Below are 24646 nucleotides of genomic sequence, written 5' to 3'. Positions count from 1 at the left end.
AAGAGGTCTACCAGAGTCAAGGCACCAGAAAAACTTCACGAAAAATAGTGAGCTCAGAAAAGGGGAGAACTTGGGACCAGTAGTTAGTGTAATGGCTATGTCGCTGGACTCCCATGTAGTCGACTGCAGTTCGAGTCCTGGACAGGGTGGCTTAAAACTCACGCCAGGTGCGTGTGCGTGCGTGCCCAAGATCCCGAGAGGAGAATGGAGGAGAAGGGATTGCGGTGTGGCCATCCCCCCTGGGGGGGTGATTTCTCACTTTCTGTCTCTCTGTCTCTCTCTGTCTGTCTGGTGAGCACACACGCCCTATAGCAAAAACCTCTCAAAAAAAAAAAAAAAAAAAAAAGAATGGTTTATTTCTGTAGCCCATTACAGGGTGACAGCCAGCAAGCACCATCAAAAAGCTTATGTTCTTGGGACCAGGAGATGGTGTAGTGGTTATGTCGCTGGACTCCCACATGGTTTACAGTAGTTCAAGTCTTAGACCCAGAGGTTTGAAACTCATGGGGCCGGCAAGTGGCATGGTGGTTGGAGGCGCTGGACTCCCACATGGCCAACCATGGTTCAAGTCTCGGACCTGGTGGCTTGCTTTCTCACTTCCTCTCTCTCTGTCTCTCTCTGATCAAACTGGAAAATAATAATGATAATAATAATAAATAAAGTTAATAATAATAAATAAAGTTAAATAAAATTTTAAAAAGGCATAATGTTTAAAAAAAAAAAAGAGAAATCCATGCCAGGCACATGTGTGCATGCATACCCAAAATCCCAAGAGGAGAATGTAAAAGGGACTGCAGTGTGGCCATCCCCCTTGGGAGGCATTTTCTCGCTTTGTCTCTCCAGCGAGTGCATGCAACCTACAGTAAAAATCTCCAAGAAAAAAAAAAGCTTATGTTCTCAGTATAAATGTAAGACAAAGAATGCATAAATAATTCCTCAGTACAACCCATCAATCATTTTCTCTTAATTATTCCTGGTTTCTCATCTGACCATTCCTCAGATCTCCTAATGACTCAGCATGTGGTTGAGTTGTTCTCATTAGAGGCCTTAATTTCAAAATGGCTGTAGCCCTGCTACTTTACACTGGCCTGCTCTAGAAGGATCCCCAAGAAAGTAAATGGTCAGATGGCCTCTGGGAAGAAGCTGAGGGACAAGGCAAAAAAAAAAAAAAGAAGCCAGAACTAGCTGACAAGAGTGTATCTGAGTGTATCTGCTGACAGCAGCTATCAAGGTGCTGGACTCATGAAGGCCTGACAACCTGTTTTCACCTTGTCAAGGTGACTTCAATGTCAACTAGGGGACTGGACCAATCAACTACCCCCTTTCTACCAAGGCCTAAACCTGAAAAATGAGGACAGAGTAAAAGGTACCCATAGGAACAATGAGCACGATTGTGCAACCAAATCTACCTCATGTTCACAGGAACCCCAATACCTGGTGTTTGTCCTCTGGACCCCTAGAGTTCTCCAAGCTCTTTGTACACTCCATTCTCACCTCTGCCCAAAGCCATGTCCCCAAGGTGCCTGGTGTATTCAGCAGCTAGGCTCATGGCTCTCCTGCTTTCCTTCAGGCCTTCAGCCCCTGCTCCCATCTTGGCCCATCCTTATCTTCATTCTCTTCCAAAGTCTTGGCCCGTGTTCCCCTTCTCTCCGATGCCTGAGCCCCCAGATGCACTTGGGACTGTTCAGGTCCCAGTCCAAATCTTACATCACATCTCACACTCCCTAGGTCACGCCTTAGGAAAGTGCCAGGAAAAGGTCTCGGTGAGTGAAAGCTGAAATATCTCTGCCCTTGTGACCCACTTTCTCTATACCCGGTACATGGAGGTGTTGATTAAAAAAAACAAAAACAAACAAAAGAAAAAGAACAAGTAGAAGCATATTTCGAGATTTATTGAGGTGGGTAAAAGGACAATGGTGTACAGTGTAGAAAGCTTTAATTAGAACTCTTGGTTCTGAAAAGTTATACAAGCAATGAACAAGAGGGTCTGGAGCTGGCCACTGGATGACCTGGCCTAGACCAAGTCTTCCTGGTCCATGGTCCTGTGGCCCTCCTGGGGTAGGGCAGAACCAACTGAAGGGTCTCCAATGCTGGACCCCAAGTCACTAGAGTCACAAGGCTTCGCTCACGCAGACTGAAGTCGTTCCCAGCTGGTCTGAGGCAACAGGGGAAAGGAGGTCTGGCCATGCATCACGTGGCAACATCACTCCTCACTCTTTGCTAAGCCAGTCCGTGGTTGGTCCCCAATAACCTATGAGAGAAAGTCACATGAGGCAAAGGCTTGGGGTTCCCATCTCAAAACCCAGGCTGACTTAGCCTCTTGGTGTAAACTCACCGCGAGGAAGCCTCTAGAGGTGCTGAGACCACAGGTCACCATCCTGAGAGGGTCAGTGCCTCCATCCCCTTGGGACTTCCACTGGCAATCTCCAGGCCCATGGCAGCATCTCTAGGATGAGGAGATCAAGGGCAGGAGGTTACTGCAGATGTTTGGTCCTAGTATCATCTTGTCCTTCTTCAAGCTGGCATCAGTGAGAATGCCCCAACTGATCAGGTATGAGCTGCCAGTTTTCTTCCATACTAAATTCGTCTCAAAAAGGAATCTCAACACTTTTAGAGAACAGCTGTTAGAAGTCTAGAACAGCCCCTTGTAGGGCAACCCAGCAGATGAATATTGGCAGAGACCTCCCAGCCTCACTCTCAGACCTCCTCCCCTCAAGTACCACCGCACCCTGGCGGAGTGAAGGATCCCTCAAGAACTATCCCTTTCAGCTGTTCTTATGGGCCTGCACCTGTCTCCCTTGCTTGCCTCAGCCTCAAAGTCATCCTCATGTTGCACCCCTTCCCTGGAATACCTTCCTGTTGCCCACTATATCCTGCTTCTCAAAGGCTGACCCAGGCCTACCACTTCGGAAAGGCACTTCCCTGAAAATCTGATGGCAATGCCTGGATACCACCCCACGTCACACTTACTCATTATATATAATCCACCCTTGCTCCTTGAGCCCCCTCTAAAGTATCTAACACTCGACACAACCACAGCCTGGTCTCTGACAGCAGGTGGCCATGTCAATGCATGCCCCACCACTCTTACAGAGCAGCTGGCAATGCCCTGAGAGTGGAAGGTGCTGGCAGGAAAGAAACAGCAGTGTGTGAAAGCGCCAGCATTTGAAAGGGACAGGCGTGAACCCTCCAAACACGGGAAACGGCTTTCAGCAATTCTTCTCCCTGCATTGTCGACGACCAGAGCACAGGCAGCCCATGATCACTTTTGAATGCAGGTACAGGGGCAGAGAGGTTCAAGAAGAGAGGCAGGTGCCAGAGGCCTACGGAATAGGCTGAGCCTGAGAAAACCCAGCCAAGCACAGGACCCCAGCAGTGGCCCTTCTTCCCTGTAAAAGTACACAGAAACTCCCTGCCAGTGGAAACAAGAGAAGTCACTTTGGACAAACACACTGGGAAATATTAGGGGTGGTGATGACAGAGATCATGTGGTCTCAGTACAATAAAAGACACCTTGATTTTAACTTTCTCAAAGGAAGAAAATTAGGCTCTGAATCAGTCACTGACTGGGATAGTGGCAGATGGAGTTCAAAGCCAAGGACCACAGGGACCAGCAAGTGGCACAGTGGTTGTATGTTGGACTCTGACTGCGGTTTGAGTCCCGGACCCAGTGGCTTGAAACTCATGCTGGGAGGGTGTACATGCATGTCCAAAATCCCAAGAGAACAGAGGAGAAGGGACTGTGGCATGGCCACTCCCCCCCCAGGGGGTGATTTCTCACTTTCTCTCTCTGTCTCTGTGTCTCTGGTGAGCAAATACATGCTATAGCAAAAATCTCTCTTTAAAAATAAAAAAAGCCAGGGACCAGTGTCTCTGTCATTACAATATCTACTGCTGATGGCAAGGGAGGAGGGCAGATACCCCAGAGACCACTCATTACCCCAATGGAACCCTGGGGGCTCCTCCCCTGTGGCAGCTGATGTCAGCACAGGAAGGGCCAAATGTGATCTAGTCTGACTATGGGGGCCTATGGATTTGGGGACCCATGGGACCACCTTCATCTCACCTCTCAACTCCTACGTCATCACCCAAAGCTGCTGGGAATGTGACAGGACTGTATAGGATATAAAGGATGGACCTGAGATCTTACCTCAAAGACTGGGGTCTAAACTACTCCTGACATGACAACTCCCATGGCACCTGTGCACACAGTGAGCTCACCTGCAACAGATAGAAGTCAGGAAGGAGCACCGGCTTATCCCTGCTCAGGGCAGGGCATGGCAGGCACTGGGAAGGGACAGCAGACACCAAACAGCATGCCAACACTGCTGACTGCTGTTCTCTAAGCAAACACTATTTCCTAACAAAAAAGAAAGTAGTTAACTTGAACGAGGGAGACACTCATGGTCTGTGCCAGGACGGCCAACACTAAGAGCACGTGGCCAGCAACAGGCTGAAATGGACGTCAAAGTCAGGTTTGGGGAGTGCCATGGTTGACTGGCAGTGGCCCTGCTGATCATTCAGGGAAACCTAAGGGACACACACAGCCTGTATCCCAACAGCAGGGCAGGAAGTGAAAGCCCACTATGACAATAACACACACACGGCAGCCCCCAATGCCCTGGAGGCCCAAAGTGCACGCAGAGCTGAGAAGCAGGTGTGAGAAAGCGCTCAGAACTGAAAGGCAAATACATGGACCTTCCTAACATGGGGCAACCCTTTCCCATTTCCTCTGCCTGCACTACCAATGACCAGGACACCGGCAGCCCATGATCACTTACGAATGCAAGGACAGAAAAGGATGGAGGCTGGCTGAAAGGAGGTGAGTCAGCCTGGCCTCCTGCTAGCAGAGACCAGGCTGTGTCTGTGTCAGGTGTCAGACACTGTAGGGGATATAGGAGCCAGGATGGACTATGTATAGAGAATAAGGAGGACAATGGCAGAAGCTTGGAGCAGTCAGCCCAACTGAGCACAAGGACTGGGCAACTGCTTCTAATCCCATGAAAATTCCTTTAATGTGCCCCAACCAGGAGAAGCAAAGGGAAGGCACCTCTAGAAGGAAACTGATAGAGTTCTTAGGTTGTAGAAAACCTGACTGAGAAAAATAGTCTGTATTCCTGCTTTTCCAGAAGATGAAACTGAGGATAAGAGAAGGTCTCAAAGCTAGGAGGTGACAATGAAGTATTAAAGACCTGGGTACAAGTGGATTTGGTGCCAAAACCTTTCATTCTGCTGCCAACATGCCAGTGTAAAAAAGACATCCCAGAGACCAGTAGAGGGTGTAATGGTGACATCACTGGACTCCCATGTAGTCAACTGTGGTTCAAATCCCAGACCAGGTGGCTTAAAAACTCACACCAGGTATGTGTGTGTGTGTGCCCAAACTCCTGAGAGGAGAATGGAGGAGAAGGGATTGTGGTGTGGCCATCCCCTCAGTTGGGTGATTTCTCACTTTCTGTCTCTCTGGCGAGCGCATGTACCCTATAGCCTGAGAGGAGAATGGAGGAGAAGGGATTGTGGTGTGGCCATCCCCTCAGTTGGGTGATTTCTCACTTTCTGTCTCTCTGGCGAGCGCATGTACCCTATAGCAAAAATCTCTCTTTCCAAAAAATAAATAAATAAATAAATAAATAAATAAATAAATTTAAAAAAAGAAGAAAGAAAGGAATCATTGAAGACTCTCAGAAACTGCAAACTAGCACATTGAGAGTTCTCAAAGGCCCCAGTGGGGCCAAGATGAAGCCACCATCATCTCACCTGTATCGCCTTCCCAGACTACACCATGCACAGGGAACCTGCATGCAGCCTTGTGGGACTCAGTCACAGACCTCCAGAGGATCACCTCACTTTGGGGACACGATGTCCAGCTGCTCCCTGGCAGGATGGAGACCATCACATGTATTCCCACTGCACTAACCCACTCCTTGGCAGTACACCACAAACCCTTCTAAGCCACCTAGACATTACCTGGTCACATTGACCTGGTGAGCACATTGAAGAGTGTCTGGCATAGTAGCGAGCTGCTTCACGGGGTGGGCTGCTCTTACTAACCATGAGCCAAACCATTTTCAGCCAATGGGGAGAGACGCTAACAACTCCACAGAGGACGACAGATCATCTACGGCAGAGAGAACCTTTTGTATCGTCTTTTATGCAAACTCTGATGAAACCACAGAGGTTTCAGGACTGTATTCTGAATGAGACATGGAACCCAGGGCAGGTTTGGGAGTGTGCAGCACCTGACAGGGAGTCTGGCAGGGATGGGGAAGGTCTACTTTCATTCCTTCTCTGATTCCTGCCACCTTAACTGCAAGTCATGGAGAGACACCTCCCTTTGTAGGTCCTCTTGCCAGGGGACCTCACATGACTACACAGTGCCCAAGAGGCAAGAACAATCCTGGAAGGAGGCCATATAATTGAACGTTCTCGCCTACCTCTGGCTGGCTGGCTCGCTCAGTCTTTCCCTGATCCTGCACAATGCAATGAGTCATGCCACCTTCCACAGAGTCTCTCTTTAAGGGGTCTCTCCTTTGCTCCTGCTCTTATTTGTTCCACAGCTGCTAACACTGAACACCTGCAGGCACTGAGACGTGGAAGACATGAGACTCAGTTGCTGAGCTCAGATCAGAGGAAAGAGAAGCAAAAAGACAAGAAAAGCAACCATTTCCACAAAATGCAGATAGTGCTCTCATCTCATGTCAACCCACCTCTCAGAACTCCATCATACCTGGGGGCCCTGATAATGAAGGATCTGGAAAATGGAAGAGAAGGAAGCCATTGGCAAGAAATAATCCACAAGTGGCTCCAAACCCAACTCCAAGCTCCTTGAGACACAGCCCATGCTTCACTCCCCTGTTAAAGCCCCACAGAAACCAGCAGAGTCACGCACAGGGGCCACTCAAAAGTCAGACACCAAGTACCAAGAGACATCTAAAGAGAGGCAGGAGGAAGGAGATGTGAGGGTACCTCCCTAACGTGGGAAACACTCAGCAAGTCCTCTCCCTGCACTACCAAAAAACAGGGTGTGAGCAGCCCAGGATCACTCTCAAAGGCAAAAAGAAAAAGGCAGAAGTGAGCCAGGGAGAGATGCCAATGTGATAGGATAGGTTAAGTGACAAGCCTGCCAGGACCCTGAAAGTTACCGCCACTTAATATAAAGATTTCACCTGCCACCATCAGGCCATCCACAGAAAGCCCAAGTAATGGTAAAAACACCTAAACTGTCCATTCGTCCTCCAAAATACTGAGGCTCTGCCATGGGTTCAAAAACAAGAAAAACAGTCAACATTTCCATCCTCATGGAGCTTTTGAAGTTTTTCTACTTTATACAAAGTAGAACTCCAGAGAATAAAGTCATTTACCCAGGATCTGACCTGGGGTCTTTCTGGCCCCCAACCCAGCCTTCCTACACCCGGCTTCTGTGTACACAAGGATTTGTCAGACTGTTTAGAACCCATGTGAGTTTCCCAACCAGCTCCCCTCTGCTGGGCTGCAGGAAGGCATTCATCCCCAAAGGCACCCGTGTTCAAGGTGCTCCCAAGCAGCACTTACCACGCGCCATCCTCAACCTCCGGACAGTGAACACCCATCAAGGAGTGAGGACGAGGGTCCAGCAGGGGAGAAGGAGACATCGGCTTGGGCAGTTTCCATCTGTCTCCGGGGAAGCCGCGGGGGCAGCAGGGGCTAACCAGGGAAACAGCACGGAGAAGAGGCTTTAGTGCCCAGCGCAGGGCAGCAGTGCAGTACTCTCTGGGACCCAAGAAGCATCCTCAGCTAAACCTCAGCCAGGTGGTTTGCAGGTGTGTTACACCTGCACTTAAAGGTTACCGATGAAAAAGAGCTACCGGATCTAAGGACGTGCCCGAGGCCGACACATTAGACAACTGACAACGGCTCTGAGAGCTCTAGATGCCAGGGAAGGGGCTGTGAAAGTCACGAGGGTTAGGGCCCCACGCTGGCCCGGGGACAGCTTGGCCAGGCCCCTGCGTTGGTCCGGATCCGGGGCCGAGCCTTCCCCGCAAGACGCCCGCTCAGGGCCGCTCAGGGCCGCTCGGCGCAGCTCCTCTCCCCCTCCAGGACACGCGGCGCTGCGGGGGCGCAGGCTGGGGGAGACAGAGCACCGCACCAAACCCTAACGAGGAAGGAAGCTGACAACTCCACAGAGCACAGATCATCGACGGCAGACAGAACTCAACCACCCTGCCCGCTGCCCACCTCCCGGCCTCGGTTTCTGATCCGGTAACAGCGGCCCTGGAGGCTGCCGGGGGTCCTCAGTGACTCCCTCCGGGCCAGGGCTGACGGGGACTGGGCCACTGGTTACAAGGAGCGAAGGTGTCTAACCACCTAGAACCAAGTCTCGCTCTCTCGAAGTTCTCACCGTTCGCTCAGCGTCAGCGGAAATGCGGCAGCGAGCGTAAACTGCAGCCTAGAGCGGCGCTTCCGGCGCGCCGAATCTGCGCGCTCCGCTCTGCAGCGCCCCCGGATGGAGCGGAGCTGAAATTCGGATACCGCCGGCACCCTACTTGATCCCTAGCGGCCACTGTCCCTTTATCCCAAGCATCCGTCCATCGGCCAGTCATCCTGCCACTCACCTATCCATGCATCCACTTATCCAGAAAATATTTATGGAACATCAGTTTCTTCATCCATCCAATCCTTATCTTTCCTTCCATAGGGCTATTTTCCCATCCATACAAGTATGTGTCCATCCATCCGTACCCATTCATTTACCCATGCACCTACCATCTCTCCAGTCATCTTCTTACCAGTCTATTTATCTTTCCTTTCATCCATCCATGAAACCTGTGATCAACCACCTTACATCAGGGATTGGACTATGACTTTGTGTTGGAATTATAACAAAGAAGACAGATGTGGTCCTCTACCTTATGTTTTCACATTCTAGTGGGAATAATATACAAGTGAGCCAGAAAATGCAATAATTTAGCTATGGTTAGTGCTACAGAGGGAAGGGGCAGGTTGGTACATGAGCAACAACAGTGGGAATCTATTTAGCAAGGCTAGACAGCAAGGGCCTCTCTGAGGGAACATTTCATCTAAAACCTGATGGGAAAGAAGGGATCAAGGGCCAGCTGGTGGTGTGGTGGTTAAGGCGACTGGATCCCACATGGCCAGCTGCCATGGTTTGAGTCCTGGTCTCAGTGGCTTGAAAACCACACTGGGCGTGTGTGCATGTGTGCCCAAAATCCTGAGAGGAGAGCAGAGCAGAAGGGATTACGATGTGGTCATTCCCTCGGGGAAGTGATTTACTGCCCCTGTCTCTCTCCAGTGAGTGTACACACCCTATAGCAAAAATCTAACAAAAAAGGGAAAAAAAATTTTTTTGGAGAGGTTTTTGCTATAGGGCACGTGCGCTCACCAGACAGACAGAGAGAGACAGAGAGACAGAAAGCAAGAAATCACTCCCAGGGGGATGGCCATGCCCCAATCCCTTCTCCTCCATTCTCCTCTCGGGATCTTGGGCACGCATGCACACGCGCCTGGCGTGAGTTTAAGCCACCGGGTCTGGGACTCAAACCGTGGTCGACTACGTGGGAGTCCAGTGACATCGCCATTATGCTAACTGCTGGTCCCAAAAGGAAAAAATTTAATGCCAGTTGTGTGTGTTTATGTGCCCAAGATCCTGAGAGGAGAATAGGAGAATGGAGGAGAAGGGATTGGGGCATGGCTATCCCTCCTGGAAGGTGATCTCTCTCTCTCTCTCTCTCTCTCTCCCTATCTGGTCAAATTGAAATATATGAATAAATAAATAAAGTTAAATAAAATAATTATTTTTAAAAAATGAGACAATGGGAAGATGTAAAGTTAATAGTCTCTTCCCAGGCCCTTGAAGGCTGTGTTTGAACCTTGCTTTTTGATATATGACAGGTGTTGGGTGTGTAGTGACTAACTGTACTAACAATGACACAGGCAGACAAAGGAAAGAACAGGCAAAGAAAGGAAGAGGAATCCCTGGTTGGGATGGTGATGATCACAGCTTGTAGTGTCAGGGGAAAGACATACTATCCTGGCCAACACGCTGGCCTGCAGTGGGGAAGAGTCCTCTTTTTTTGCTTCCCTTGGAAGTGTGCTCACCCTAGCAACACAATCCATCTGAGCCTGCCTTGAGTCCTGTCACAGGAAGCTACTTGGCATAAGTTGGGGCCATCCAGGAAAAGATGTCTCCCTCCAGCCTTTGACTGAGACAGTAAAAACCAGAGTGGCAAAGATGCAGGCAGAGCAGGGGATAACCAAGGGGTCTGTGAGCACAGTCCTTACACACAGGTGGTGACCCCAGGCCCTCCTGCCAGGATCCCCCACGGGCCCATGCTAGTTGGCATACTCCCTGCCTTCACTGTCCTTTACCACCTGTCACTGAGCAACCACATAGTGACCATCGTTGGTCACCCTGCCCTACACCATTCACTGTTCCCCGCTTTAGTTTATTACCTTTATTTTTTATTTTTTAAGATTTATTTATTTATCTATTATTTTAATTCTCCAAAGAAAGAGAGAGAGAGAGATAGAGACAGAAAAGGAGGGCCAGTAAGAAAGCAAGCTCCCAGGTTCAAGACTTGAACTGCAGTCAGCCATGTGGGATCCAGTGACTTAACCACCATGCCACTTGCTGGCCCAATTACATGAGAAAACACTGTGTCTGTTCAGGTCATCGAGTGCTTATTACCTGGCAAGTTTAGTGCCAGCTGCTTTCCCTGTGCCTACCAAGACCTGCTGTGATCTGGGGTATGTCAGCTGTGTATCAAGTCTCCTTCTCTGTTGGTGAGGAGTCCCGTGTGCAGAGGGTCCATGGGAGTTGCCACCGTCATGTCAGGAGGATGTGGCTCCTGGTTTCCTTGAGTAAAATTTGCGTTCCATTCTCTAGAGCACTGGTACCTTGCGTAAAGTTGTGTGCGTGGTCCCTGGAGATTTGGGCCTTATGAAGGTGCAGACTCCTGGGTCCCAGGTTTCCCGTGCTGAACCACTCTCTGCATCTGTCTGTCCCCTCCTCAGGTACCTTCACATGGCTGCTGCAGAGAAGCTGTCCCCAGAATCCATGTGGGTAGAGAAAGCTCCCCCCTCCAGGGTAGGAAGCTTTGGCAGTGGCCTTTCAGGTGGCTTTTGGCATTAGAGACGCCTGGGTTCCAATTTCCCTCTGCCACTGTCTAGCTCTGTGGCCTCTTCTGGTGGTTTTCACACACTCGGTTTCTCTTTTGCCAACACTTCCAGGCGTGTGGGGGTATCCTAGGCTGTTGTTTTCCTGCTCGCTGCACCCCTGGTGATTTTTTAAAAAGAGTAAAGAACTGACATAGTCGGCTAGCACAGTGGGAGAAAACCCAAAGATTTGGGCAAAAAAAGTCACAATTTCCTTTCCTTCTTTATGCCTTGTTTACTCTCTCCCTCCCTCCCTTCTTTTCTTTCCTTTTTTAAATTACCAGAGAGTGTGTGTGTTTGCCAGAGAGAGACAGAGAGAGAGCGAGAGAAAGCACCTCCCCATTGGGGTGTGGTCATGCTGCAGTTCTTTCTCCTGCATTCCCTCATCCTCCTGGGATAATTTTCAAGCTGCCAGGGCCAGAATTTGAACCTTATTTGGTCATGTGAGTTCTGACTCCCTTAGCCACTAGGTTGCTGGGACAGCCAATGAACATGACAATTTTTTTTTTTGAGAGGTTTTCGCTATAGGACGCGTGCGCTCGCCAGACAGACTGAGAGAGACAGAGAGACAGAAAGCGAGAAATCACCCCCCAGGGGAGATGGTCACGCCGCAATCCCTTCTCCTCCATTTTCCTCTCGGGATCTTGGGCACGCACGCACACGCGGCCGGCGTGAGTTTTAAGCCACCGGGTCCAGGATGCGAACCGCGGTCGACTACGTGGGAGTCCAGCGACATAGCCATTATGCTAACTGCTGGTTCCCGAATGTGACAATTTTCAAGCCAGGAAAGTTTAAGTAATTAGCCAGAAATATCTGTTACATAGCAAAGCAGGTCTAAAATTGTTCACAGAAGATCAAATTCATCAGCAAAGACCATCAGATTCATGAGTCAAGCAGGTTGTTTTCTAGGATTGTCCACCACGGATGAAAGAAAAGCCCCATGTTATTGGCTGAGGGTCCTAGTCTTTAGTGACGACTCCCCAGGGCCCAGCCATGCTGACTTTCTAAAGGGAGACAGTCACTTCTGCTCTTGCCTGTCCCCATAGCAGAGAAATAGCCATTCATACTTTTTCTGAGTCCCACACTGATTCCTTCTCCAGAGTCGGTGGCCTTCTGCTCAGGGCAAAAATGAGCTAGAATAGTCTGTGTGGGGCAGGGGACTCAGCATGGGGCACTAAGGAGAAGGAGATGAATGGGGAGGCTCTCTGTGTCATCTCAGTCTGCCCGAGCACCCGTGTTTGGCTACTGGAGGCCCCAAACAGGATATGAATAGGACTGAGTGCAGCCCAGGAAGAGCTGAGAGGCCCTGGAGGGTGGGACGGGCTAAGGTTTCTGCTGGACCTCTTTCCTGCCCACAGGAGCCTGAGCTACTGCTGCCGATAGATGCAGTAACACAGGAGCAATAAGAAGCAGAGGAGGAGGATGGACAGGTAGAGTAGAATATCTAGCGTGGACATCGTTCTTGGAGGAGGATGGGGTCTGGAGCCCCCGCAGGCTTCACGTGGTCAGTTCTGACTTCCTGCCTAGATCCTGGGCACCACCCACTTGGAACAATCTGTCCAGCCCGCCCCAACTCCCTCACCTCCAAAGAAGGAGCTCCAGGCCAGAGGGTGGTCAGCCATTATGAGGTCACAAACTCCTGGATGGTGGAATTTTGTCCTCCCAGTTATGGCTCAATTCCTTATTAATGCAAACAGTATATTGAAAGTAGGACTCCTGATAAGTAATCATAATTTTTATCTTGTCTCTTTGGACTTGCTAAATGGAAGTATCTTTTCCTGCCCCTGGAAAATATCAGGCGTACCTTTTAAAAATTTTTATCACTCTTAGGTAATAAAAAGTCTTACGATTGGGGCTGACAGGTCATGTGGTGATTAAGACGCTGGACTCCCACATGACTGACTGCAGTTTGAGTCCCGGACCCCATAGTTTGAAACACACATAGGGCACATGTGTGTGTGCCCAAAATCCCAGAAGAAGAATGGAGGAGAATGGATTGCAGCATGGCCATCTTTTCTCTCTTTGTGTTTCTCCAGAGAGTGTGTCTCTCTCTTAAAAAAAAAAAAGATTAAACAAAAGTCTTACAATAATTAAAAATGGGAGATACAGTTCAATTATTATTATTATTATTTTTTTTTTAGAGTTTTTTTGGTATAGGGCCCATGTGCTTGCCAGCAAGACAGAGAGAAACAGAGAAATAGAAAACAAGAAATCACCCCTGGGGGCAGGGGTAAGATGAGCATGCCACAATCCCTTCTCCTCCATTCTCCTCCCCAGATTTTGGGTATGCATGCACATATGCCCAGAGTGATTTTCAAGCAACCAGGTCCAGGACTTGAACTGTGGTTGGCCGGGTGGAAGTCCAGTGACGTAACCACTCTGCTATCTGCTAGTCTTAATCATATTTTTGGTTATCTCTCATAGGCAAGGATTCTCTCCATTAGCTTGGGACAAGCTGAAGGAGACTATGATCATTTGACTCACAAGTAGGGTCCCAGTCACCTGTGCTCGCCAGTCCCCAGGGACAAGGAGCATGTTCCATAAGGAAGAAGAAAGGCAGAGGCCCCTCCCTCCCTCTCTCTCAGGAGCAAAGCGTGAGACTCACAGCCCTGTTTTGTCCTAAGAAATGTAATTAATGGGACCAGCAGATGGCATAATGGTTACATCATTGGACTCCCACATAGTCGACCGTGGTTTGAGTCCCAGACCTGGCGGCTTAAACTCACTCGAGACATGCTCAAAATCCCAATAGGAGAATGGAAGAAAAGGGATTGCCGCATGGCCATCCCCCTGGGTGGGGTGGGGGGGGTGGGATTTCTCACTTTTTGTCTTTCTGTCTCTCTCTGTCTCTCCGGTGAGCACACGTATCCTACAGTAAAAATCTCCCTAAAAAATGTAATTAATAATTCCCTTTCTTTAATTTCTAAGTCTGCACTATTAATACACTTTGGTGTCCCAGTGGAAGTAATTCCTCCAGCTCCCCTGGAACCCATGGGGTTAGGCAGCTGGGGTGGGAGGGATGGCCCTGGATTAGGGGTATGGTGGTATGCTGGGACTCCGCTGTGGTGACTACAGGGCTGACAAATCCATTCTCAGCCCACTGCTCTCCAACACAGGCTCCTAGCTGCCCAAATCATATTCCAGAATGCAGCTCAATCATGATAGAGATGTTCAAGTGTTCAAACTCAGTTATGTCTCCCCAAACTTAGATCTTTATAGAAAACTACTTAAGTTCCTATGGAAACAAAGTAAAAGTTCATAAGAACAAAGTGGTTGGAAAGGAGAAAACTTACGGTGGCTGTGAAGGCCCTGATGCCATGTATGTCAAATTGCTATCTTCTGATGGTCACAAATTTATTGTAAAAAGAGAACATGCACTAACATCAGGAACAACAAAAGCCATGTCGAGTTTTCCAGGTCAGTTGGCTGAGAATGAAACCAATGAAGTCAATTTTAGAGAAATCCTGTCACATGTGCGATCAAAAGTATGCATTTTAACACAAGGTTCGTTAAGCTAAGAGCTCTGTCGAGATTCCTGAATTCCCAGTTGCACCTGAAATTGCACTGGAACGGCTGATGGCTGCAAACTTCCTAGAGGGTTAAAGAAAATAAATGATAATAAACTGTTAACTTTTTTCAGTACTTAATACCTGTAGTTCAGTTAGTAATTTTTTCATATTTAGCATGTTGCCTGTATGCAGTTGAACTGGAAACATTTATTGCAAAGCAGATTATCTTGTTTCTTTGCGTAGCAATCAGAGTTGACTTTGTTTGCTACAGCAACAAATTAAGGACATTTCCACAAACTGAGAAACAAACAAGTTCTCCAATTCGTAAGTGGTTTTGCCTTATACTTTGGTTAGAGCAGTGATGACAGTAAATGTCGAAATGTAAGTATAAATGAACATGTTCTACAGGTAAATAATGGGGCTAAGTAGTTTTATGTTTCTAGTGTTCTTTTTTTAACCTATTCTGATCTTACAACCACCACTAGCATTACTAGAGTTATGCAAATAATTGTATTATAAACATGTTTATATTAATAACTTAGCCAATGGGGACCAGCAGGTGGCATGGAGGTTAAGGCACTGGACACCCCCAGATGGCTGACTATGATTCGCATCCAGAACATGGTGCCCTGCTTTCTCACTTTCCCTCTTCCTCCCTCGCTCTCTGTGTCAGTCTCTGGTCAAATGAAAAGAAACGAATGAATAAATAAAATTAAATAAATAATTCTTTTAAAAATAGCTGAGCTGGGGGACCAGCAGGTGGTGTAGTGGTTAAGGCACTGGACACTCCTACATGGCTGACCACATTTTGAGTCCGTGACCTGGCAGCTTGCTTTCTCACTTTCTCTCTCTCTGTCTGTCTCTGGTCAAATTAAAATAAATGAATGAATAAATAAAAATAAATAAATAATTAAAACAAATAGCTTAGCCAAAATACTGATTTTTATAACTCTCAGAGAATAAGAGTTGGAATATTTTATTTGTCTTTTGATCAACTGCAGTATTGTCTATGTGTATCTTTTCATTTGTTGCTACAACTTAGGGGCAATTCAAAGTACTGTACTTTCATTGACTATAAAGCTTCCTTTGCAATTTTCATCCTTCCTTCATAGTTCCTTGCTGGGATTAAACTTCTGATTGTTTAAATGTGTGTGTGTGTGTGTGTGTGGTTTTTAAATTTTTTTTTTGAGAGGTTTTTGCTATAGGGCACGTGCGCTTGCCAGAAAGATAGAGAGAGAGAGAAAGACAGAAACTGACAAATCATCCCCGGGGGTTGGGGGTGTGTGAAGGCCATGCCGCAATCCCTTCTCCTCCATTCTCCTCTCCGGATCTTGGGCATGCACGCACATGTTCCTGGCCTGAGTTTTAGCCACCGGGTCTAGGACTTGAACTGTGGTCGACTACATGGGAGTCCAGCGACATAGCCATTACACCAACTGCTGGTCCCGTTTAAATGTGTTTTAAAAGACTCACTATAAATTTTCCCAGATCTAAAAGGCTAGGCTTTTTGAATAGTCTTCCTCTACCCAATTGCAATATTATTTAAAAAAATGGAAAGATGCAGTGAAAACCTTATATAATACCCTTAGATACAATACAATACATTAATTATCGTCTGTTAATTAAGTATGTCCCAGTAAACATGATTCATAATTAATGGGTCTTCTCCTGAAGCCAAACCCATAAAAGAATCATTCACATTTTATATTAAGCAGCCAAAAAGCATTTGACACCCTGCGGCAGAGCATCCCTGCTCAAGCATAGGAAAAGAAGCACTGGAGTTGAGTTTCGTAATATCTCTGTCTCTGTTTTTTGGAGGGTTTTTTGCTATAGGGCGCATGTGCTCGCCAGAAAGACAGAGACAGAGAAACAGAAAGCGAGAAATCACCCCCCAGTGGGGATGGCCACGCCGCAATCCCTTCTCCTCCATTCTCCTCTCAGGATCTTGGGCACGCACGCACACGTGTCTGGCATGAGTTTAAACCACCGGGTCTGGGACATAAACCGTGGTCGGCTACATGGGAGTCCAGCAACATAGCCATTATGCCAACTGCTGGTCCCAATATTTCTATTTTAGAAACAGAACAAAGCTATTGTTATAGGGTCTATAACCTTCAGCTTATTTCTTTTCTCTCTCTCTTTTTTTTTTTTCTTCTTCTTCTTTTTAGTGTTTTTTTGCTATAGGGCGCGTGTGCTTGCCAGATAGAGAGACAGAGAGACAGAAAGTGCGAAATCACTCCCAGGGGGGGTGGCCACGCTGCAATCCATTCTCCTCCATTCTCCTCTCAGGATCTTGGATACGCACGCACACGCGCCGGCATGAGTTTTAAGCCACCGGGTCCGGGATTCAAACCATGGTCGACTACATGGGAGTCTAGCGACATAGCTGTCACGCTAACTGCTGGTCCCTTCAGCTTATTCCTTCAAGACTGGCTTAATGTGGACCAGTTTTCTCGGGAACTGCAAAAACTGTAAAATAATGTTTTCTTTTAGAAAACCTAAACATTGGGGACCAGCAGTTACCGTAAAAAAATAAAGGCTGGAGTAGCGATACTGGTATCAGACAAAATGGACTTTAAGATGAAAGATGTAAGAAGAGAAAAAGAAGGACATGATATAGTACTAAAAAGAACTTCACACCAAGAAAATATAGAACTTGTAAATATATGTGCACCCAACACTGGAGCACCTAAATACATCAAAGAGACACTGTTAGATCTCAAGGGAGAGACAGACTGCAACACAATAATTGTAGGAGATCTCAGCATCTCACTGACTCCTCTGGACAGATCATCTAGACCAAAAACAAACACAGAGATAAAAGATCTAAATGATACCATACATGGGATGGATTTGACAGACATCTACAGAGTATTTCACCCAGCTACCACAAAATACACTTTCGAAGACTGACCATATGGGAAGGCACAAAACAAGCCTTAACAAATTCAAAGATACAGGTTGGATTGAAAAAATGTGGCGTATGTACTATTTGGAGTACTACTCAGTCCAAAAAACAATGAGACCTTGACATTTGATACAAAGTGGATCAATATGGAAGATTTAATGCTAAGTGAAGCTAGCCAGACTGTGAAAGACAGACTTTGTATGTCCCCACTCAATATGTATTGATTGTCTGCACTCTATAGCAGAAACGGAAAGTTTGGAAGGTACAGTAGCAGGGAGGGCAAGAGTAGATACTAAAGATAGGAAAGATGGGGTAATACGAGGTGGGTAATAGAGGAAGGGAGGTAGGGAGGGCAATAGGGGAAGAAAAAAAGTACATTTAACTGACAAAAAAATGAAGTTATTTGCTGATGATAATGTATACACTAATATCTTTGTCTTGACAGATATGCATGGTATTCGTGTTGGAAAAAGCAATGTTGTACACTGTCAAGACAAATGTGATTAAACGTAAATTAAAATAAAATTTTAAAAAATCAAAAAAATTAATTCACCATCTCTCCAGTCTGCCGTCAGGAACACAGGACCTTTGTCTGTTGTCACTGCCACTGCACAGCCAATCAGGTCCCTCAGGTGCAAACTGATCAGGTCTCTGCTTCAAGAACTCCCTCCATTCCCCAATTCCAGCTATTCTAAGAATGAAGCTTCATCCCCTGCCCAACCCCTGGGATCATGTGGCCCTTACATTCCAGTCTCAGGCCATGACTCAGACATCTCAGGCTGGCGATGTCCAAGAAAGTATATGGGTAGATATCATTTATTCACTTAACTGTGCCAGCCACTCAAGTAGGCACTTCGAGTACTAAGGTGAACCAGAGTGCCTACTGGGCGTTTGCAAAAAGAACTCTAAACTAAACATAACGCGCGAGCTCATCTTGGAAGAGCTCCTATCAGGGAAGACTGGCTGTTTTTACAGGGACCAAGGAACAGCTTCAGATAAAACAGAAAAGCAAAGCAAGTGAGGCAAGTTTACTTCCCAAACCTCAGATGGCTTTGGAAAATCACCCCTAGCCCTCTGGAGTGAGAAGTCGAACTCCACTCCGGCAGGGGGAGCTGGAGGCTGCGCGAGCGGGTTCCGCCTCGCGGAAGCGCCGCTCTAGGCCGCAGCGCGCGCTTTCAGCGGCCTTTCCGCCGGCGCTGACTGAGCGGAGGGGTTGTTTGTCGCGTGGCGGCGTTCAGGGTCATCTCCCGAAATCTCCAGACATCCCGCAATTCCCACGCCATCCGCTCTGTGTCCGCATGAACCAGCCATCAGGACGCCAAGGTGAGTGCACTGCGGGGCGCGTGCTCTGTCCTCCTCGCAGTCGGAGGAAACTGACCCGACTTGCCCACGTGGGTCTCTTCTGACCCCGCTGCCCTTTCCTGCGCCTGCATCCGAAAGTGATCCTGGCTTGCTGGTGCCCTGGTCTTTGATAGTGCAGGAAGAGGACTTGTTGAAAGCGTTTCCCCGTGTTTGGAGCGTCCACCCTGTCCCTTCCGAACCCTGGAGCTTTCCTACACCATCCACCTCCTGCCAGCTGGTGCCTGGCATCTGGCGTGTTGAGCCCCTCTTAACGCTGTAAAATAAAAAGAATCCTTCCCGGCCTGCTCACCCCTTGCCTCACCCGGAAAACCAATCAAACACTTCTGCAAATTTGACCTGACCCAGTTGCAACATCTGCAAAAACAGTTTTTAACCCGCTTGAGCAAGCAAAAGCAGGGTCGCCACAAACGTGCCCTAAAAAAAAGTCTCTTCTCTTACTTCCCCATTCTTCCGTCCCCTCACCCCACTGACTTCTGTCTATATAACCTAGACGCCCCTATGACCGGGACTTCACTCATTGTTGTGTCTTGCATGACCGAGAGTGGAGTCCTAGCGCGCTAGAAATAAAAGCCTTTTGTACTTTACATCAAGATCCGACTTTTGTGGTTGATTGGAGTCGCCGTTGTACTCCCTGGACAAGAAGTAGGCCCAGCCGGTTGTCCAGTACCTTTCAACGCCTGGCCCATTGGTGGTCTCTGTGATGTTGTAGCAAGCGCAGGGGAGGGTGAGGCCCTGCCTCCGGGGAGGTGGGGTTGGAGCCGCAGCTGGGTCACCCTTTTCTCCCCAGCTCCTCTGTACTAGGCACACCCTATGGCAGCTGTCGTCTTTTTGCCTGTCTCTGCTGTGACCTGAAGGGCAGTGTTTTGCCCAGTGCCTGGCTTCAGGCAGTTCCTTCCATTCCTTGGTATGCAGGCAGCGGGATGTTTGAATTAAAAGTGGGGGGGTTGGGGCCACCAGGTTAGGTGGTTGAAGGTCTGGACTCCCACATGGCAGACCACTTCCCAAACCAATGTCTTGACATGCTGGGTGCGTGTGCATGCGTGCCCAAGAGCCTGGGAGGAGACGAGAAGGGATTGCTGTGTGGCCATCCTCTGTGGGGGGTGGTTTCTCACTTTATCTCAACTCGTCTCTTTCTCTGTCTCTAGCAAGTGCTGGTGCCTTATAGCAACAATCTCTTTAAAAAAGCGGGAAGGATTTTGGTACGAAATGCGCTTGTCACTCCCCTGCTACCTCCTGGTTTGGGGACCTCCTTTGTCCTTGGTGCCCTCATCTAGAAAACAGGAGTACACTGAGGCGTCTAGTGACCACGTGAGCGGTCTCCTGTGAGCCTCAGTGGAAATACTGTCGGATACTAAGTATTAGAACTGCTCGAACCCAGTCTTTTAGAGCCTGGGGCCACTTTTCAGGCTCTGACACAGGTCTCCAGTTTTAGCACGCCCCATGTCTTTTTCTGTCCCCACACGAAGTGATCACAGGTTGCCCGTGTCCTGGGCATTGATAATATGGGAAAAGTTGCAAGGCTTTTCTCGTGCACAGGATTCTTTCTTGTCCCTTCCAGATGGACTCTGGCGTGACCTGAGCACAGCAGATGGCCTATCGCTGCAGCCACCTCCTGAAACCCTGATTTCCCTGGTGTTGTCCTGTTTCCTGGCTGTGCTGTTAGCAATGTCATGAGGGGCCGGCGTGGGCTGGCTGCTTGTCCCCTGCAGGAGTGTCACATGACTGCTGTTCCATGAGGGGTGTCCTCAGGGAGAGCATGGATTGCAAGCTCCCAGGTAAGTGATGTCCTGCCTGATTCTCTAGATTAAGTTCTCTGCAGGCTGCGAGGTATTTAGGTGTCTCAGAGCTGGGTGTGAGAACACGGCGAAGGTGCTTCCTTCCCTCTGCTCCCAACTTTGCTTCCCAGGGAAAGGTCTGGCCTCTCCTGAGTGGGGCAGCTGCATAGAAGGTGCTTCCAGAGCTCGGTCAGGGCCCTGAGAGGCCGAGGAGGGCCAGGTGTTGGGGTGGACAGTGGGCTGCATTTTAGAGGAAACCTGGGTTTGCGTCCAGTGACTAGCCACATGGTCTTCTGTGAGCCGCAGTGGGTATTCTGCCAGATGCTCAGGATTGCTCCCACTCAGATTCTCTCAGAGCCCGAGGATTCTCAATATTTCTGTCCACATTGCCCTCCCTTCAACCCCTGGCAGGGAGTGGCAGATGGCCTGTGAGAATCAGAGCAGCTTTGGTCATCTTTCACTATAACTCTGGTCACTGCCCTGTCTGCAGGTCTGTTCCTATCCAGCCCATTTCCCAGGGGGGGCTGGCAGGGACCTCTTCTCAGCTTCCCTCTCACCTTTTCTGCCCTGCATTCGAAAGTGACCCTGGGCTGCCTGTGCCCTGGTCATTGATAGTGCAGGGAGAGGACTTGCTGAAAGTGTTTCCCCGTGTTTGGAGGGTCCACCCTGTCCCTTTCGAACCCTGAAGCTTTCCCACACTCCGTCCTACCGCCCTGTAGATGTCTCCTGGTGCTTGGCATCGTCTGGTTATTGAGTCACTCTTGGCCCAGGGCACTTACCGTGAGACATGAGGGAAGGACATGGTGGCAGGGCCCGGCCTCCAGGAGTAGGTGGGCCTGCTGTGGCTCCAGGACCAGGCCCACCACCCTCCTGTGAGCTTTCTCTGCCTCCCATCTCTCCTTCCACACCCTTAGCCACCCCTCAGCACTGACCAGGCCCTTGGAAGTGGCTGCTTTATTCGTCTCCCAGCTCTTTTGCTGTGATCTCGAGGGCGCGGTCTGAGTGTTGTGTCTTGCTCTGTTCTGTCAGTGTAGGATTAATGGGAAACAAGAAGGGGGCGGGCGGGGGGTTGTCACTTCATTGTAAGGAAAGGGTTCTTTGCATTGTGGAGTGGCAGGGAGAATCCTGTGAGGACCTGTCCGAAGGGGTGGGGGAGCTGATTTAGTGTTTACCTCCCCTTCGAAGGGCTAGCTCGGTGACCTGGACCCCACTTCCACAGAGCCGGCTACAGTTTGAGTCCTGGTCTCTGTGGTTTGAAAGACATGCCTTATGCATTTGTGTGCATGCCCCAAATCCTGACAGGATAGAGAAATAGAGGAAGAAGGGATTGTGGTTTGACCAGCTCCATTGAAGGGTGCTTTCCCCTTTCCCTCTCTGTCAAGTGCATGTGCCCTTTGGCAGCTAAGAAAAAAATTCAACAAGTGACCCCATTCTGCCATCAGGGTTGGCCATGTGTGGCCACTGCAGAAGGGTTTTTTCCTCTCCAGCCTGTGGGTTTGGTGGCAGGGCAGAATAGCAGTGAGGAGTTTCTGGAAGCAGGCGTTACACGGCCTTCCTGCTACCCCGTTCCCTCTCCAGGTCCCTGGCCGAACACCGCAACCTTTCAAGGAACCACAGCCTCAGCATCCCTTTGAATGTAACTCTTAGTGACTGTCGTCATGGCAGGTGAAATGGATGTGTCGTCCGTACCATAGAAGATCTCCAAACCTTCTCCCGGAGGTAAGCTGCTTTCCTTGTTCAGAGGAAAAATTCCTGTGGCTATTCAGGTGGTGCCAGTCATAGTTAAGTCGACATTACTGCAAGATGGTGTACAAAAAGGCTTGGTGGAAACATCACACCACGGGGCCTGAGGCAAGAGGAGGGTGACTACCCACTGGTCTTCAGATCCAGATCCTACCGCCCAAGTCCCCTTGCCTCCCAGGAACCTAGACCTTGCCTGACTTTGGCTTTAGGGACCTGCCTGGGTAGAGAGCTCTGGACTTTCCCCAGTTGAATCAGCAGCGGCAGCAGATCGGCATGGGTGGTAAGTGGGGTTAGGCACCAGATGCACACACACACACACCTGCCTCTTTCCTCTTTGGCCACCAACTGGCTCCAGTCATTCCCTTCCTAGGAGTTCTCAGTGGTTAGATTTGTCATAACAGTGTGGTGAGGAAACACAGCCAACTTCAAGGGAGGAAAGATGCAGGCTAAGTCCCGGTGTCCCGGTGTGCAGGCTTTCTCTCGTACTCCACCCCCACTCTCCCAGTCACAGGGAACCTGGCAACAAGCATGCATTCCCCCGTGTGCAGTGTTTCTGCCTGGGGAAGCCCTTTAGAGACTCAGTGCCCCGAGTTTTCACTGGGGCTGGTCATGTGCACACATCCACCTAGCATGTGCACACATCCACAGATCCCAGACTCCCAGGAGAAAGCAGGTGTTTGCCTTCCCCATGTTGTTTGCAGGGTGTTGGCTCGGCACGCCGCACCAATCAGTGAACTGTCAGGTTCCCAGACTCCAGTCTAGGGCTGATCTGACTTATCCTGAACCTCAGTTCCTGGTGTGGAAAACAAGGCTGTGACAAGTAGTTTTATGGATGTGACTATGTGACCCTGATCTCTAGCCCCCAGACTTTTCCAGTGACTAATCAGAAGGGTTTCCCCTTCGATCTCCCTTGGTGGTCAGATTTTCTGGCGTTCTGCAGGTGTGCCCTGCTCTCCCTGGCTTGGGCATTTTCCCTGGCTCCTGGCATCCAACTCCTGTCCTGCCTCTGCCTCTGCCCTGTTCTGCCCCTGCATTCGAAAGTGATCGTGGGCTGCCTGTGCCCTGGTCATTGATAGTGCAGGGAGAGAAATCGCTGAAAGACGTTTCCCCGTGTTTGGAGGGTCTACACCGTCCCTTTCAAACCCTGGAGCTTTCCCACACCCGTTTCTCTCTGCCAGCTATTTAGGAACGTACTTTCTGGGCTGTCACATGAGAGTCAGTGTGCTTGGCTTTGTTTCCAGAAAGGTGTCTGTTCAGGGGTCGTCGTCTGGGACTGTTGAGGAGGGCTCAGGTTGCAGCGTATTGCCCTGCTCATGGAGGGAGTATTGAGTTCGAGGAGTTGCAGTGGATTGTTTCCGTGGTGCAGTTAGAAGTAAGGCAGCACCGGTATCGGCAGTGATGCCCCAGGGGAGCTTCCTGAAGGTTTTGTGCCCAGCAGACTTCAAGGCACCTGAGTAGAAGAGGGACAGGTGCCAGGAAAGGGGACCTTGAGGTTGGAATGAGCAGGGCTGGGTGGCTGGAAGGGATGGTGTGTGAGTTAGGGACAGGGTAGGGTAGTATTGGTACGTGTCACTGGCTTATAGAACAGGAGTCTTATGTGTTTGTTGATGAAAGAGAAGAAAGGGACAGTACTCCTTGAAAGAGGGGAAATACCGCCTGGCTCTGAGATGTGAAATGCTTCCCAGCCTGACCAGCTCCTCACCTGCCTTCACGGCCCTTTGAACTATGCACCGGCACCACCCACTGGCCACTGTTCCTGCTTTTCGTTTGTCTGCTGTTTGTCTTGGCTTTCTGGGCTTCCCTTAGAATGACTGGTTCTTGGGCTGTCCCTGGAGGAATGGGTGAAGCCATCTAAGGTCAAGAGGAAACCAGCAGGGACAGGGTAGTGGCGCAGTGTAAAATGCAGTGCTGTGCGAGGCCAGGCACACAGAGTTCTGGGCGTATGTGGGGACCTCCCTGAGCCTGCAGGGCAGGGCACGCTCACACTCCTGGGCTGGGCTGGGCTGGGCTGAGGCTGTAGGCAGATCATGGTGTCAAGACCCTGTTGGGAGGGAGTCTCTCTCTCTCTCATGCACTCATGGAAGCAATAAACTTTTAAAAAGAAATAAAAAGAAACAGGAGAGCGAGAACCAAAGGGAAGTCATTGATGTGGCATCCTCTAGCCCTCCCCCCCCCCCCCTTGCGACGCGTTTTTTTTA

General features: G+C 49.2%; 2 long non-coding RNA genes, 5 other non-coding genes and 1 pseudogene across 8 annotated transcripts in view; 5 read left to right on the top strand and 3 right to left on the bottom strand.

Moving 5' to 3' along the window:
- Positions 1 to 1871: 1871 nt before the first annotated feature.
- Positions 1872 to 8406, bottom strand: LOC102499113 (uncharacterized). 2 transcript variants are annotated; one of them, XR_001370060.2, is made up of 4 exons: positions 8215 to 8406; positions 7552 to 7683; positions 2336 to 2446; positions 1872 to 2251 (listed from the first exon to the last, which is right to left on the bottom strand). It is a non-coding gene; the product is annotated as an uncharacterized LOC102499113 (long non-coding RNA). The 2 variants fall into 2 exon arrangements; XR_003548669.1 differs by having other exon boundaries at positions 8378 to 8397.
- Positions 3147 to 3280, bottom strand: LOC114007030 (small nucleolar RNA SNORA71). Its single transcript, XR_003548689.1, has one exon. It is a non-coding gene; the product is annotated as a small nucleolar RNA SNORA71 (small nucleolar RNA).
- LOC114007033 (small nucleolar RNA SNORA71) lies at positions 4659 to 4791 on the bottom strand. Its single transcript, XR_003548692.1, has one exon. It is a non-coding gene; the product is annotated as a small nucleolar RNA SNORA71 (small nucleolar RNA).
- Positions 8407 to 14426: 6020 nt separating the features above from the next.
- LOC106734431 (elongin-C pseudogene) lies at positions 14427 to 14754 on the top strand (annotated as a pseudogene).
- Positions 14755 to 18737: 3983 nt separating this feature from the next.
- The window catches only part of LOC102498844 (uncharacterized), an 8320-nt gene continuing 2411 nt past the window's right edge, over positions 18738 to 24646 (top strand). The window contains exons 1-3 of the long non-coding RNA XR_333924.3: positions 18738 to 18891; positions 20489 to 20705; positions 22284 to 22424. This is a non-coding gene — a long non-coding RNA (uncharacterized LOC102498844). The remainder of the gene's footprint in view (positions 18892 to 20488; positions 20706 to 22283; positions 22425 to 24646) is intronic.
- LOC114007032 (small nucleolar RNA SNORA71) lies at positions 18994 to 19126 on the top strand. Its single transcript, XR_003548691.1, has one exon. It is a non-coding gene; the product is annotated as a small nucleolar RNA SNORA71 (small nucleolar RNA).
- On the top strand, positions 21271 to 21403 carry LOC114007027 (small nucleolar RNA SNORA71). The gene has a single exon (XR_003548687.1). It is a non-coding gene; the product is annotated as a small nucleolar RNA SNORA71 (small nucleolar RNA).
- LOC114007029 (small nucleolar RNA SNORA71) lies at positions 23475 to 23608 on the top strand. Its single transcript, XR_003548688.1, has one exon. It is a non-coding gene; the product is annotated as a small nucleolar RNA SNORA71 (small nucleolar RNA).

Source organism: Tupaia chinensis, unplaced genomic scaffold, assembly GCF_000334495.1.
Source record: "Tupaia chinensis unplaced genomic scaffold, TupChi_1.0 Scaffold000115_1, whole genome shotgun sequence".
NCBI lineage: Eukaryota > Metazoa > Chordata > Mammalia > Scandentia > Tupaiidae > Tupaia > Tupaia belangeri.
The sequence above is the reverse complement of the archived record's forward strand: the minus strand, read 5'-3'. Positions and strand labels throughout refer to the sequence as shown.